Below are 7,151 nucleotides of genomic sequence, written 5' to 3'. Positions count from 1 at the left end.
AGGTAAAATATATGAAAAAACGAAATGTTGTTTCATAAATTTCTTATTATTTTACAAGAAATTCCCTGTTGTTTGTAAAATTGGCAATTCGTTTTTAAAACTTGTGTACATGTACTTTTTACATTTATAAATGATCCTGCGTTTAGCGAGGGCAGAGATACATGGACAAAAGCGTATATTTAAAAAAAAAAGATGGCCAGATCAATGTTAATGTATTTTTTTAAATGCATTTATTTCCAATAACATGCGACAAATAATGAGGTAAAACTTCCATAGAAGCCCTCGATTAATACCTTACCGGGTGCTAGGCGCTCCTTGGATTTCCTCAGTATTTTTCATCTACTATATATCCAAACGTATTTTTTTCTTTTAAAATAATGGCCAGATTAATGTTGATTTAATGTACAGTGTATCTGGTTTATTTGATTTGAACATATTTTATTGCTTATACTTTACAATTGGAATTGGGCAAAAGTTCTAGAAACTTATTACGCCCTCTCCCTGGTTTATTTACTTGTCTTCATATCTGTTAATTAACTATAGTTTCATTCTAATAATTATAAAACTTGTAAAATGAAATAAAATAAAATATCCGTGTTGTTTTTTGTATTAGGCCTATTTCACAGAAAAGGGGTGGGGGTGGGGGGGGGGGGGGGTGGAGCGTTCATATTTTACGTCGGGATCGAAATTTTGCATTGTTTACACAAAGAAGGCAACAATATGCTTCACCGTTCACGTTACGGTTCGCACGAATCGAACACATTTTACTGATTTACCAGGTAATACATGAATACCAGAATCTAACAAAGCATTAAAAAGCATTTTATTTCAATGACGTACTATGTTTGATAGCTGAGATAAGCTGAATATTTTTATACTCAAATATTCTAATATTTCATTCTGCAAGATACACGGGAAGATATAATGCCCGGATAGTATATAATGCCCTGATTGACCTGATTACATATATACGCGTATACAAAAATAAATAGCTTTTTAGTTGCACTTATTGAAAACTATAAATATTTATAATTATCATTTTCTATTACAATCATAAAGAACATGCAAAATAAAAATTATCTTTTTATATGTATATATTATTTCTTTATCTTTTAAAGTTTTATTTGATAGATTAAATTGACATTTGTATATTATGTCCTGATTTTGTGGCATAATGACCTGATAATATGAAAACTTTGAAGAAAAAGCATTCTTAAATTCTTTTTGTTTCACTTTTCAAATTTTATAAATTATTTTCAGTTGGATAAATAAAAAAATTTACAAAATGTTTTTTGAAAAGTATTGATTTTCCGTTGCTAAAAGCACTTTAAAGTTAACAAGGGGTATAATGTCATGATAATGAATGAACTGAGTTTTAATAGTGACCTGATTAAAATACTTATGTCAATACTCAATTGGTAAAAATAATGAATTAATTACATTGTGACATTTAAAAAAAAATTAGAATTGTAATAATTTGATTTATTTATGGCTAAATTAAAACAAATGGGTAAAACACTAGTGAACCTGATGAGTTGAGTTTGATTCCCAGTCTAGCCATACATTTTCTTCTTTCCTGTTACAGATTTGGCACCATTATTACCCGTGGAAAGAATCTGAATTATTCCTTTATTCTTTTACAGGTCTTTGAGAGCAATAATTGAACAAACAGACCATGTCAGAATTTGATGTGGAGACAGCTTTATCCAGCGCCAGAGATCCAGAATCTGATCGGGGAGAAGAATCTAATGGTATATTTACATGTATATACGTAATAATAGCAAACATTCTAATTGTAAATATTTACATTTGCAAATATTCACATTCGCCATGTTTTTCTAATAAGCCAACTGTGAAATTGATTTGAAAACCATTTTTGTGTATACTCACGCAAAAAAAAAAAAATATACACGTAGAAACTTGCATTAACGTGATGTCACAATAAGATTACAGCAATGTTAGTTAAAATATAGGGCAAGAAATTCAAATGTTGAGTATATTTTTGCCGTTTCTAAACATGTAAAATGCAACTATAAGGGATGTTTTTAGATTTAGTGTGAATTATTGGTGTGTGAATCACACAGATTTGCACGTATGCATAATTTTCATGCAGCGCTAGTGCGCTCCATGAAATATGCCTATGTGACAAGTCTGTGTGATTCACACAAAAATGAATCACACAGAACTTAAAATAATTCCTTAAATATCTTTCTTAGATAAACCTTTCGAAGATAAAATATGTTCATTTCTGAATGAATTTCATTTGAGGGTCAGATGTCAGTGCAACCGTATCACAAAGTGAGGTGTATTTTATTCATCTTCTGTACTTCATTTGTCATTCATGCATTCTTTTGATATAAAGGAATTGTAGATTTCTTCACTAAATTGTATTGATTGTAGAAGAAAAGTTGACCTTTGACAATCCTGATCCTGAGGTAAAAGGTCATCAACACGAAGTAACAGTGAAGGTAAGTCAAGATTTTGGTGACAATGTCCTGTAGTAATAACAGTAAAGGTAAGTCAAGATTTTGTTGACAATGTCCTGTAGTAATAACAGTAAAGGTAAGTCAAGATTTTGGTGACAATGTTCTGTAGTAATAACAGTAAAGGTAAGTCAAGGTTTTGGTGACAATGTCCTGTAGTTATAACAGTAAACATGGTAAAGGTAAGTCAAGATTTTGGTGTCAATGTCCTGTAGTAATAACAGTTTAGGTAAGTCAAGATTTAGTAATAACAGTAAAGGTAAGTCAAGATTTTGGTGACATTGTCCTGTAGTATTAACAGTAAAGGTAAGTCAAGATTTAGAAATAACAATAAAGGTAAGTCAAGATTTTGGTGTCAATGTCCTGTAGTAATAACAGTTTAGGTAAGTCCAGATTTAGTAATAACAGTAAAGGTAAGTCAAGATTTTGGTGACAATGTCCTGTAGTAATAACAGTAAAGGTTAGTCAAGATTTTGGTCACAATGTAAAGATTTTGCTGACAATGTCCTGTAGTAATAACAGTGAAGGTAAGTCAAAATTTTCCTTAGAATGTCCTGTAGTAATAACAGTAAAGATAAGTCAAGATTTTGTTGACAATGTCTTGTACTAATAACAGTTTAGGTAAGTCATGATTTTGGTGACAATGTCTTGTAGTAATAACAGTAAAGGTAAGTCAAGATTGTGGTGACAATGAACTGTAGTAATAGCAGTGCCAAGGCAACCTTTTAAAAATAGTTTTGTTGCTCTTTTCTGACCTACCTGCTCAAAATGACTGGACTCAAAACTTTTCTAACTTCCAAAAGTGTTCCCATTTAATTTTTAGGTCACCTGAGTCACTCAGGTGACCTATTGTTATCCGTTTTCATCCGTCGTGTGTTAACATTTGAACATTTTCAGTTCCTTCTCTGAAACCACTGAACCAATTTAAACCAAAGGATGTTCTCCCTATAACAAAAGAATTGACCTATAAGAGAGAACAATTTCCCGGAAAAAGTGACATTTAAAAATGAATCTTCATTTGTTGTTTTCTATCGTATATATGTCTTAATTTTTCAAATTTGTATTTTATACCTAATATTTATTATTTACAACTTTACAATAAACCTTTAAAGTTGGCCAAAAACCATTTTGTCTGTTAAGGCGTGGATTTCTGCATGTATTTTTGTCCTAGAAGTCCTTCAGGGCAGGACTGCCTCTGAATAAAACTGTGATATTTTGATTTGTTGGGATATAAAGAATAATTTAAGATAGTAGTTTTTTTAGGGGCACCCCTGTCCTAGGGTCGAATTCACAAAAAACCTACAAAAAATAAAGAAACTTGATTTTGATAATCTACTTCAAATTTAAACCTTATATTATTAAAGTCAAACCAGCTCAAGTGATATAAGCGCTGATATTTACGCCATGGAAACTTTCCCTTTGAAGTAGGGGTCCGAATCCACCTAGTACCACACTTTTAAAATTTTAAATTTTTGCCTTTTTTAAAGACTTAAGCATTTTCTTTCATTATCAATTATCTATCCTTTTTACATGCCTATTCTTGATATAAGAAACACTAAAGAGAGATCAGATCGTAGCAAACCAATGTACAGTTGTCAGTCAGGCAGAACATAATAAGCACACTTTCTCCGAGGACACGAATAACACACTTTGTGTTACTCTATACGAGTATTCTTGGCAGCATTGAGCTGCGATGAATTTCATTTGTATATATTCTTTAGAATTTAATCACATTAACTTTGGCTACATATATCAGTATTTGATTTCCTTAGGTTTCATTTAGGCCTGTATAATTTGCACACATTAATGACATGTATCGGATAAATAACCTTAAGATAAAGAATTGAATTTCAGAGAGAGTAGAGGTAACCTTTATGCACAATAAGAAGTAAAGGAAAATTTCAATGATTACATTTGGAGAAAACAAACTCAGAAAATCCATGAAAGGGTTCCTCCTATCTCTACTCAATGAAATAAAGATTTGGGAAAAAACAAATTGTTATATGTATTCAACCTAATTTCATTAATCAGAACAGAAATCAACAATCTTTTTGTAGAGAATAAAACCAAGCCCAGTCCTACAGGTCACATCCATATTTATATTAAAGGGATCCTTTGGTATACAACATCTACATATGGGTAGAGAGGAACAGAATTTGTGAATTTTATAGTCCCCACCACCCTGGGGCCTGAGGGGTGGGGCCAAAACACTAAATGTAATGAAATCTTTAAAAAAAGACTTTTTAGCTTACCATAACGAGGCTGGGGAGCTTATGTAATATCCCCAGCGTCGATGTCACCACGTTAAAGTTCAGTTTTTTTGAGTAGTTTTTTTTTTAGGCACTTCTATGTTTTATACAGCCCAACGCAATTTTTAAGCTAACATGGTTTTGCGCACAAATTAAGGCCACATTGTTGTAATAAAAATTACCATTTTCGAACTGCAGTACAATGGCATAACCCTACATTATATTACATATATATAATATTGAAGCCTGGATGTCTTTTAAAATTATCATCTTAAGTTTCCAAAGTGGATATTTTTAGAGGGAATATACATATATATGAATGGTACAGTGTTTCAACTATACGATTCTACCAAAGAATTTTAACAATTGTATAAAACGAGCTTCCTTGATAACATGTAGTGGAAATTTTTTAAAAAAAATTTCTTCTTATAGGTGAGCAGTTTTTATACGCCCGACTTAAGACGGGACGTATTATGTTATAGGCTTCGTGTCCGTCCGTCTGTTAGCTTTTTCGTTTTCGGCTCATAACTTTTACATGTATACTACTAGGCATAGGATTATCAAACTTTGTCATCCGATGCATCTTGGGTAGAAAGTGTGTCGCGCACAAAAAGTAGGTCGCTCTGACCTTTAATTAAGAAGTTATAGCCAAATATGAAAATATCCTTTACGGCCCATAACTAAAATACTATAAGACTTACAATCATCAAACTTGGCCAGTTTATGCATCTTAGGTAAAAGGTGTGTCACGACCTATTTCAAGGTCACTGTGACCTTTAATTTAAGGGGGCGACTATAGTTTTATTTTGTGAAAACTACAATAGTGAAATTGTTCATTTTTATACCATATATAATTTACACTAACTTCTGTGTACATGCAAAGTTTTGGGAAAATTTACCCTCCAGTTATTTTTGAAGGACCATCTCAAAAATACAGGTACATTTACTATAGGATATTACAGGAAAATGCCAATTTTTAGCACTTTAAAGCAAATTATACAAATACTACAATAGACATTTTGTTCAAACTATAATATTTGATGAGTAATGCTTTATTATACAATATATGTAAGAAACACAAAATTCTACCGTCTTGTTACCAGAGAGGGCATCTCAAAATGCAAAACATTAGCAAATTTTACCATTTTTATAGAGTATTACAAAATATGACGTACACAATGGATTCACATGAAAACATAATAAAATATTGGAGATATTCTCTTATGTCCTTGTTGTAAAATTCAAGAGCATATGTTTATTACTTTTTCTTTAATGATATTTTTATTACCCCTTTCTTTAAAAATTATAGATTATCATAATGTCAAAAACACACTGCATCGACGTCAAACTACCAATTGTGAAATCGGTTAAAAAATTAGATATATCAAATTGTAATGACATTTTTATACCTATAATTTCTTAATTTTGTTTAATTTTGATAATTAAGATAAAAAAAGTTGCATTAAAACAGTAAATACGCTTCATTTTACTATGATGCGCGAAATATTGCGCAATGGAAACTATAGTCGGCCCCCTTAAGTAAAATTTTTAAAAAAGTTTCTTTTTACTATTCATTTACACATTCCAAATAATGTAAGAGTATTGTACTGTCCCTATTAAAAAGTGTTAAATCAAGAAAATACTTATTTTTTTTTAAGCATATACTTGACAGCAATCTATAACAAATTAAATGTATGTTAGAGAAATTTTACCTCTCCCATGAGTGTAATTATCAAGCCTTGGTCAAGAAGAATTTGATAACAGAAAATTGCATGTCAAATTGGAGAGAAATTAATGGGTATTGAGTGTGAGGAGCTAACTGACAGGGCATTGGTGTTAACTATATCCCTTGAGTATTGGGCAAATGGGTAAGCCTGTTTGATTAAAAATAGTTCTTGTTGGCTATAACAAATTAAGATACTACTGAGGGGCACTGAGGTGCTTCTGAGGGAACTGAGCTGATACTGAGTGATACTGAGGTTTTTTCTGAGGCTACTGAGGACATACTGAGAGGCACTGAGGTGTTCAAAATCCAATTATATGAGAATAAAATAAGATTGAAAGTGAATAGACAGATAATTCTTCTTGTACATAACCTTCTCTTCCTTATAGTATTTCTTTTCTTTGATTTACGGAGCCACGACCCTAGTTAATATTCAATGACCAAGTATATAATTATAGTGTATATCTTTCATTTTTTTTTCTTTTATTCAAGATTAATAATCACGCAAGAATCCTCTGCGTGCATTTGCCGTGTTTGTAATTATTGTCAGTAACAATAAATATTTTTACTCTAGGTATTTTTTCTTAAACGAAAACAGAATTTTAAATATATATATATACTAGACATGATATCTATGTAAGAATTACTCACGCATGAATTGAAAACTAATTAATATTTTCATCTATTTGATATGAT

The 7,151-nt window shown here is 31.1% G+C and overlaps 1 long non-coding RNA gene across 1 annotated transcript; it reads left to right on the top strand.

Annotated features, from left to right (window-relative positions):
• The first annotated feature begins 727 nt into the window (after positions 1 to 727).
• Positions 728 to 2,468, top strand: LOC134237298 (uncharacterized). Its single transcript, XR_009985800.1, has 3 exons — positions 728 to 779; positions 1,644 to 1,751; positions 2,401 to 2,468. It is a non-coding gene; the product is annotated as an uncharacterized LOC134237298 (long non-coding RNA).
• Positions 2,469 to 7,151: the final 4,683 nt, after the last annotated feature.

Source organism: Saccostrea cucullata, unplaced genomic scaffold, assembly GCF_032062105.1.
Source record: "Saccostrea cucullata isolate Sc308-1 unplaced genomic scaffold, CSIRO_AGI_Scuc_v1 ctg4135, whole genome shotgun sequence".
Classification (NCBI taxonomy): domain Eukaryota; kingdom Metazoa; phylum Mollusca; class Bivalvia; order Ostreida; family Ostreidae; genus Saccostrea; species Saccostrea cuccullata.
Note: the sequence above shows the minus strand (reverse complement) of the source record. Positions and strands in the feature narration are given on the sequence as shown.